The sequence below is a fragment of the Anabrus simplex genome, chromosome 11 (assembly GCF_040414725.1).
Source record: "Anabrus simplex isolate iqAnaSimp1 chromosome 11, ASM4041472v1, whole genome shotgun sequence".
Taxonomy (NCBI): Eukaryota; Metazoa; Arthropoda; class Insecta; order Orthoptera; family Tettigoniidae; genus Anabrus; species Anabrus simplex.
Window position 1 is genome coordinate 95,606,133 of NC_090275.1, and position 9,108 is coordinate 95,615,240.

Consider the following 9,108-nt stretch of genomic DNA (forward strand, 5'->3'; position numbering starts at 1 on the left):
CCTGTGGTGTAGTGGTTAGCGTGATTAGCTGCCACCCTCCGAGGTTCGGATTCGATTCCCAGCTCTGCCACGAAATTTTAAAAGTGGTACGAGGACTAAAACGGGGTCCACTCAGCCTCGGGAGGTCAACTGAGTAGAGGTGGGTTCGATTCCCACTACTTCTCCACGCAAATGCCGGGATGGTACCTAACTTAAGGCCACAGCCGCTTCCTTCCCTCTTCCTTGACTGTCCCATCCAATCTTCCCATCCCTCCACAAGGCCCCTGTTCAGCACAGCAGGTGAGGCTGCCTGGGCGAGGTACTGGTCATTCTCCCCGGTTGTATCCCCCGACCCAAAGTCTGAATCTCCAGGACACTGTCCTTGAGGTGGTAGAGGTGGGATCCCTCGCTCTGATGAAAAAACCGACTAAGATGAAGAAGAATAAGACAGAAGTTATTTCTTTTCACTTAATTAAATGAACTTTAGATGAGAATGAACATAGTTTTGTCAAGTAATTGGGAATATATCTGGATTCTAAGGTAACTCACAAAAGTTATGTAAAAGACTGTCTAGTGGGTTTTTACTTCGAAGACGAAAAGAGTCAATAGTAATCAGATCTTGTGTGCGTACTATGCATTCTTCCATTCACATTTATCATATGGTACCTCGTAAAATGCAAAAGGTAGAAGATGAAAACTTAAGGAATTTTGGTGTGGAAATCCAAAATGTTCTTTTGAACACTAGAAGGGAGCACAGTACTGATGAAGGGTCCACATGGGAAGACCTCAAACAAAATATAGTGACCATCGCAATGAAACATTCTTCTCCAATACAGAGTCATCGTAAGTGTTGGATCAGTGATCATACGTGGCAGCTCATAGAACAGCGGAAACAACTGAAAGTAACAGGCTTGCACATTCAAGACAGATACTTTGAGCTGTGTCGTGAAATTCAATGTAATTGCCGCTTAGACAAACATAAGTATCTGTCAGGAATCTGTGAAGAAATTGAAGCTCATGGCCATCACAATGAGACAAGAAATATATACCAAAAAGTAAAACAGCTGTCAAATACATACAAACCTCGTGTATGGTCCATGGAATATTCTAACGGTCATAGGATACATGATTTTGAAATTGTATTGAATAGATGGAAACAGTACTGTGAGGAGTTGTATAAAGAAGAGACGGTACAGCCGATGATTGAATGGCGAGATTTTGAACAAGAACCAGACATCTTACTTCAGGAAACAAAAAGGGCAATTACATCGTTGCGACCGCACAAAGCACCGGGTTCTGACAACATAACAGCTGAACTACTGAAAGAGACGAGCGATATTGGTGCTCAAATTATCACAGACATTTGCAATAAAATATGGAGAAATTGCAAATGGCCAGCTGACTGGGTTACATCCCCTTGCATAAAAAGGGCTCAACAAAGAAATGTGATAACTATACTGTAGGACTTCATCGTTAATCTCATATGCTAGCAAGATCATGTTGTATATCCTGAAAGACGGACTCCAAAATTATATTAGTTCACAGACTCCCCCCGAACAAGCTGGTTTCGTCCTAGACTATAGGAAAGCCTTTGACTGTGTTCAATGGAAGAAACTTTGGCAAGTGTTCTTGGAAATGAGAGTTCCAAAACATCTTATCTGGTTGATAAAGAATCTAAATGAGTCTAACACAGCAGTTGTCAGGATAAATAGCAAGATAAATCTACAAGACACAAAGGAGCGTTCGCCAAGGCTGTATATTGTCACCCCAGTTTTTTAATATTTATGGTGAGTACATCATGAGAAGTGCATTGGGTGGATGGACTGGTGGATTTCCTATTGGTGGCAGAAAGATATCGAATCTCCGATATGCTGATGACACTGTATTGATTGCCATGGGTGAGGCAGAAATGACAGGAGCTTTTAGACCGTGTCAGAACTCAGAGCATCAGTTTGGGTTTGCAGATCAACATGCAAAAGACAAAAATTATGGTAGTTGATACGCCTGGCAAGCTGAACGCACTCAGTGCCTTCAGCGAAATGGAAATGGTTGGAAATGGCTGTTCAGGAATCTGATCCTTGCGATTCATCATCTATCAGGATTGTGCAAAATATGTTTACTTCTGCCAGCTTGGTCGGAAATTTGGCGTTCATATAATCGAATTTCGGTGTAATACCAAGAGCAATCACTAGTCTTGAAACTGTGGGGCTTCCACTAAGCGACACGTTGGATATTGTGAAGAACATTGAGTGTGATTTAAAGAAAGGGAGGGGTGAACTGGGTGAAAAAAATTCTGAAAAACTGCAAAGAATGCTGTTCTCAAATGAAGATTATTCTATGCTTTGTACGATAATTGACATTTTTTGTGGACACCATACAACATTTGGGAATTTTCAACAGTAGTTTTCTCTGGAGGACATAACCTTGTTCAAATTTGCCCTCATAACATCGTGTGACGTCGAGCGGAGTTTCTACAGGTACACAAATATTCTGTCCGACTACCGAAGAGGGTTCGAGTTCAACAATTTGCAAATGCAGATCTACCAGTGCAATTCCACTGCCGGAAAAGAATACTAAGACCAGGTATGGATATTTTCATCGTCATTTTTATAGACATTTGCCGATTCAAAAATAGTTAAATACTTTGTCAGATCATCATCCGTTGCTAATTATTTCTTGATTTTTCAGTATATGTGTGCTGCCATATCTGAAGATAAAAAGGAACTTCATGATCAACGGAATTTGAATGTAATAAACAATTCTGAATAATGTTCATTTATAGGCCTAAATTAATCAATTATAATGTGAGGTCATATTTGTTTTCCTTTTTCGGTCATATATTAATGATCTCTGGGTCATATTTGCTAGCATATTTCGAAGATCTTTAGGTCATTAAAATCCGCCCCTTAGTGATTACTGATTACAATTGAGGGGTTATCTGACGGTGAGATTGCGGCCTCGGTCTAGGAAGCCAAGAATAATGGCCGAGAGAATTCGTCGTGCCGACCACACGACACCTCATAATCTGTAGGCCTTCGGGCTGAGCAGCGGTCGTTTGGTAGGCCATGGGGTACTTCGGGGCTGTTGCACCATGAGGTTTGATTTTTGTTCGTTTTTTGGAGACAATTAGCTCAACGTGGCTTCCAGACTGAACGATGAAAGCCAAAGGAAGATATTTATAAACTTTCAACCCATCAGATCGTGTTCCGTACATATAGTTCTGTACTTAACATCCCTTCAACACGCACTGTATGTACGCTAGTTGCTTTACGTCGCACCGACACAGATAGGTCATATGGCGACGATGGGACAGGAAAGGGCTAGGAGTGGTAAGGAAGCGGCTGTGGCCTTAAGGTACAGCCCCAGCATTTGCCTGGTGTGAAAATGGGAAACCACGGAAAACCATTTTCAGGGATGCCGACAGTGGGATTCGAACCTACTATCTCCCGAATACTGGATACTGGCCGCACTTAAGCGACTGCAGCTATCAAGCTCGGTACTGTATGTACGGAACACGACCTAAGTTTATTTCGATTACAATGAGGTCGCGAAAATTCAATATTCATTCATTTATCTATTTATCGTACGGCTTTATTGCCGGGAGTGTCCGCGGACATTTTCGGCTCGCCTGGTGCAGGTCTTTCTATTCGACGCCCAAAGGCGACCTGTGCGTGTGGATGTGGAATGATAATGAGGTAGGGAGAGCGTGAGACCCAGTATTGGCACGCATCCTACTCCTGTCGAATAACACCAAAGGGGTCTGCTCAAAGCTTTACGTCGCCATCCGACGGACAAATCACCATCAACAGCGTCATATGCCCTCACTTCATATTAACACTGTGGAGAGGTTTGAAATTTAAAACAGGCTTTTGGCACGCAATTTAGTGATAAGAAATTGTATACCACCACCTCTCCTACCCTGTCGGCCAACATTCTGAATGTGAAACTTTTTTCCACCAACGGGACTTCAACGCTTTAACGATCATGGTCACCAGGCGGGCTAGAGGAAGCCATTTCAGGTGGAGTGACGTGTCGGAACGAAGAGTAAGCCTGTCAGTTCACGGCCGACTTGGAATGTTTACATTTTGAATTTACAGAACTCAGTGCCTATGGTACCAGAAACAAACTGTAATCTAATGTTGTTTTCTATATATGATGATGCCAGAGGTCGCTGCTGTAAATTAAAAGTCTGAAGACCGCCCACATTTACCGTTAATACCAAAGAATCCAGTGTTGCGCAAACAGTGTTCGAGCAAACTGTGTCGACAAGATCACGCTGTCCTGAAAGCAGAAAGATGAAGTCTGGGTAAACATTTTCACTAGGTATCTGGGACTAATCTCCTTCAGCAAAATCTCAACTGAGTCCATGGGTAGGAAACACATAGGCCTATATTCGCATTCAATTTGGAATTTTTTCATGATTTTTTGCTAATTTATTATTGCAACAATATCGTATACACAGGATATTTTCATAAATATAACTGCCGTTAATTACAATCATCAGTCAATGGAATTATTTGATGCAGCTCTCCCTACTACCCTACCATATGCTAACATTTTCATTACACAGTAATTATATCCATATAAGCCCTTACGGTGCTCATGACTTTTTACTTTGGAACCAATTATAGCAAACGTGTGCAATTTATTCTGAATAACAGAATAACTGTTGGAGATTCCTCAGAGCTGTTGTTTCCGGGTCTGGTTCTTTCAATTCCTGCAAGGCATGTGCTCTGTATACTCGTAAGCCCGATTTCTTTGCAGTTCTCTCATACACTGCAGAAAATAGGAACAACCAACATCCTCAAAGACACTGTCATTTTATTCACGAGCGATGTGACACGTAATTCATCATTGCAGGAGTATATAATTAAAAATTCAGACCAAATGAAACACACGTCACAGTAAAAGGCGCTGTACAAAGTGTACAGCCACCCCCATCCTCCGTCCCCTCTAGCAACAATGCAGGCGTGTATTCCCGCATGTAAACGATCATAGTTCCGAATGGCATCCTGCGATAGATTGTCCCAAGCATCTTGCACCTTCTGATGCAATTCGGCAATGGTTTTTGCAGGCTCTGGAGAACGCGTAAGTTCCCGCTTCATCATGTCCCATACGTGTTCAAATGGCGAGAGATCCGGTGATCTTGCTGGCCAGGGCAGTTCTGTACAGCACGTAGAGTACGTTGTGTCCCGGCGGCTGTATGTGGACGTTCACTGTCCTGCTGAAAAAGCACATCGCCTTCCTGTCGAAGAAATGGTAGTAGCACGGGGACAACAACCTGTGCAATGTAGCGGGCAATGGTTACGTTACCCTGCAGAAACACCAACTGTGACCGCGAGTTGTAACTGGTGGCTCCTCCACACCATGAAGTCTGGTGTGGAACATGGGTGTCGTGGGCGAATGCAACGTGGAATAGGCCGCTCACCAGGTCTACGCCGCATCGTGTACGCCCATCAGTTGCATACAGACAGAACTTACTCTGGTCATTGGAGACGACAGAACGCCATTTCCCTCTCCAGTCGACAGTTTCACGACACCAAAGTGGCCGTGCTTGGCGGTGTCAGTGGTAGCCTGGCCCGGGGCACACGTGATCGTAATCCTGCTGCAAGCAAACGGTTCCCAATGGTCCTTAGCAGGTGCAACATGTGACCGGATTTCGTTCCTAGATGATGTTCGGTCGGCAACCGCTGCTCGCATAATGCGTCGAACTTGACGTGCGTCTGTACTACGCCGACGTTGGGAGCCTGGTCTACAGGTGTGGGAATGCTCCACAGACCACCGCTGAGGCAGTAACACAACACCGATACATTGTGCCCAACATGTGCAGCAATTCGTCGATACGTCCATACAGCTTCCCGTTGGCCTACAACGCGACACCAATGAAATGGCTGCACCTGTTCAACAGGAGCACGTACTCATCGGCGGTGCATGGTTGTACACCGTTCACCTCTAACCTCAGCACAGTTACTGCCCGCAGAGTTGAAACAGAATGCGCACGGAGAGGCCTCCTGAGCACCATCTGGACGCCGATGTTCGTGACAAATGAATCACTAACACAACCACCCCTCAGTTGCACATAGTATACCCTGGTGCCACAGAATACAGTCTTTGAGGACGTTGCATGGTTTTTCTCGGCAGTGTATATGCCATGACAGTAGCCTGTCTCCTGGCTTAATCGGCGCAATGGTTTCTTTGAAGAGTTAGTAAGCGTCCTCGAACTTTAACACATTCTTGATTCATTCCAGGCCCCTACTTTCCATTCTCGCTCCAGCGCTCTTAATCATCGATAACACTTTTGGTCTGGTTGGAACATCGCGCACAACCTATTCTCTTCGGAATACCCGCTATATTTCAATGAAGCAATTTTCTTACATGGATGGTACGGTTGCCATTATAGATTCTCCCACAGACATTGAGGTCGCTCAATTTCAAGTTTACATTATCTTCCAGAGGGAAATTATAACTTTAAGTATAAATTAAATACTATTTTAATGTTATCATTGAAGCTTTCACGACCCGTAATTGTAGACATGATAACGGCTTTTTCGGCTTATGCCGTGTCAAGAAAACAAGGAGAAATTCTTTACGTTTAGCAGAGAACTTTGCTCCGCGTTTTCAGAAGTAAATCTCGACTGTTCACAAGGAAAACTTGTCAAATAATGAAGGTTTGAATTGACCGTTAATAATAGGAAGTGGTACGTTCATTCCTCACCAGATGGTTCACCGTGCGCAGGCACAGTACTAGCATTCTAAGTAGCAGCTGACAGCACCATCTAGAGTCAGTCTGGAAGGGTGGAGCATAACAGGTGTACATGAATGTATGACACTAATACAAGCCTGGAATGGAACATCTGGTGATGAACGTATGAATTTGGAAAACACCGAAACGAAATAACAATAGTGAAAGGACAAGGAAAATAACTGCCTACGTAAATCCCAATGGCCGGCAACCACGTATTACTTAATTGATAGCCAGTGTCCCTGTTGAAACTGTTAGGATTTCTACGCATTTCAACGGCTTCCCTTATAATCTTAATAATAATAATGTTATTGGCTTTACGTCCCACTAACTACTTTTACGGTCTTCGGAGACGCCGAGGTGCCGGAATTTAGTCCCGCATGAGTTCTTCTACGTGCCAATAAATCTACTGACACGAGGCTGACGTGTTTGAGCAACTTCAAATACCATTGGACTGAGCCAGGATCGAACCTGCCAAGTTGGGGTCAGAAGGCCAGCGACTCAAGCGTCTGAGCCACTCAGCCCGGCGTATAATCTTAGACTTGTAGTGTTTAGAGTGGATAAGAGCTCGAACATCAGCTATTGCTGATTTGTCTCTGACTGAATGAGACGAATATTTCGTTCATGTTCCTTGATACGAGTACCAATGGACCGGCATGTTTGGCCAATGTACACCTTGCCGCAAGTACAGGGAATTTTGTACACCCCAGGGTACAATAGTGGGGACAATCTGCCCTTGGTTTTACCTAAATTGTGAGCAATTTTAGTAACGGTCCCAAAGACGGTTTTAATATTGTGCTTGCGGAGGACCTTGGCAATTCGAACTGTGGTATTATGAATGTAAGGCAGGTAGGCAGTTCCTCGTGAACAGTCGAGACTTTCTTCTGAAGAAGCGGAGCAAAGTTCTCTGCGAAATCTAAAGAGTTTCATCTTGTTTTCTTGACACGGCATAAGCCCAAAAAACCTATATCATGTCTATTATGTTTATGTACAGACATTGCAATTATTTCGCATCCTACTTCTACTCTAATCTGTTTGTAATATTTAAGTCTTACTCTGCCCATAGCTTCTTGCGTGTCCTAACAATCTATCTCTTCTTCTGGTGAAATTTTGTCACACTGTTCTCCTCTCACTAACTCTATTCAGCATATCTTCATCTCTGATCTAATGTACCAATCTCATCTTAAACATTCTTCCGTAACACCATATTTCAAAATCTTCCCATGTTTCACTTCAATACAGTGACAACCTCCACACAAAAACCTTGAAAATCATCCTTCAGATAAAATATCATCTTCGGCAAATCTTCTGAATTTCCCTCCTTGTATTGTGATTCCTTTTCGAAGTTTCTTTCAACGCCTATTCTACATAAACAATGTAAAGAACGGGGTACAAACCAAAGCCCTCCCCCATTCCTATATAGATAGTTGCTTCTTTTTCATATCTCTCAATTCTAATCACTGCAGTCTGATGTTTGTACGGATTGTAGAAAACTTTTTTTTTGTATCTGATCCCGATCACCTTCAGAATCTCCAACAGCATTTTTATCTTTTTATTGATTTAAGCAACAGTTAGAATCCACGTTTCAATCTTTGGGTATATGCAGGATATTTACTGTCGAGAGTGCGTACGAAAGCTGTAGACTACTTAATTATACTTGTTGAGTTTGTCTCGTACTTCTCAATGACTTAAGATTTGGTATACTTAATTCACATACTTAATAGTCCTACGGTCGGAAATAACTTTTCATAGTTGAACACTTGGCTGCCGGAGGTACGTAGGCCGCTTTACGACTAGCTGTTGAGAAGATGAACTGCTGTCTAGGTTTCTTCTCCATTTGGACATACGAGTGACGAGAAAGTACTGAAGGAATTTCCCAAAGTTGAATATGAATTGTGTTAGGATGAATGAGGGGAGTATGTTAGTGTGCTGTCGGCACTATTAATTTGTGGGTAAGGCTCCTGGAGATGATGCGTACAATCTATTCCAGAGGCGTGTGTGTAGAAGTCTCTTAGTTTCTACTATCTTCTGTCTCATCAAATCAACTTTAGCTAGAAAATCAGCTCGTTCATTTCCGTATTGTCCGGTATGTCTTCGTATCCCCTCTCGCAAGTTCCACCGACACAGATAGGTGTTACAGCGACGATGGGACAGGAAAGGGCTAGGAATGCGAAGGAAGCGAACTTGGCTTCAATTAAGGTACAGCCCCAGCACTTGCCTGGTGTGAAAATGGGAAAGCACGGAAAACCATCTTCAGGACTGCCGACAGTGGGGTTCGAACTCACTATCTCCCGAATACTGGATACTGGCCGCACTTAAGCGACTGCAGCTATCGAGCTCGGTTGTCTTCGTATCCAGTGAAGTGTAATTTTGTTGGTAGCAAGTAC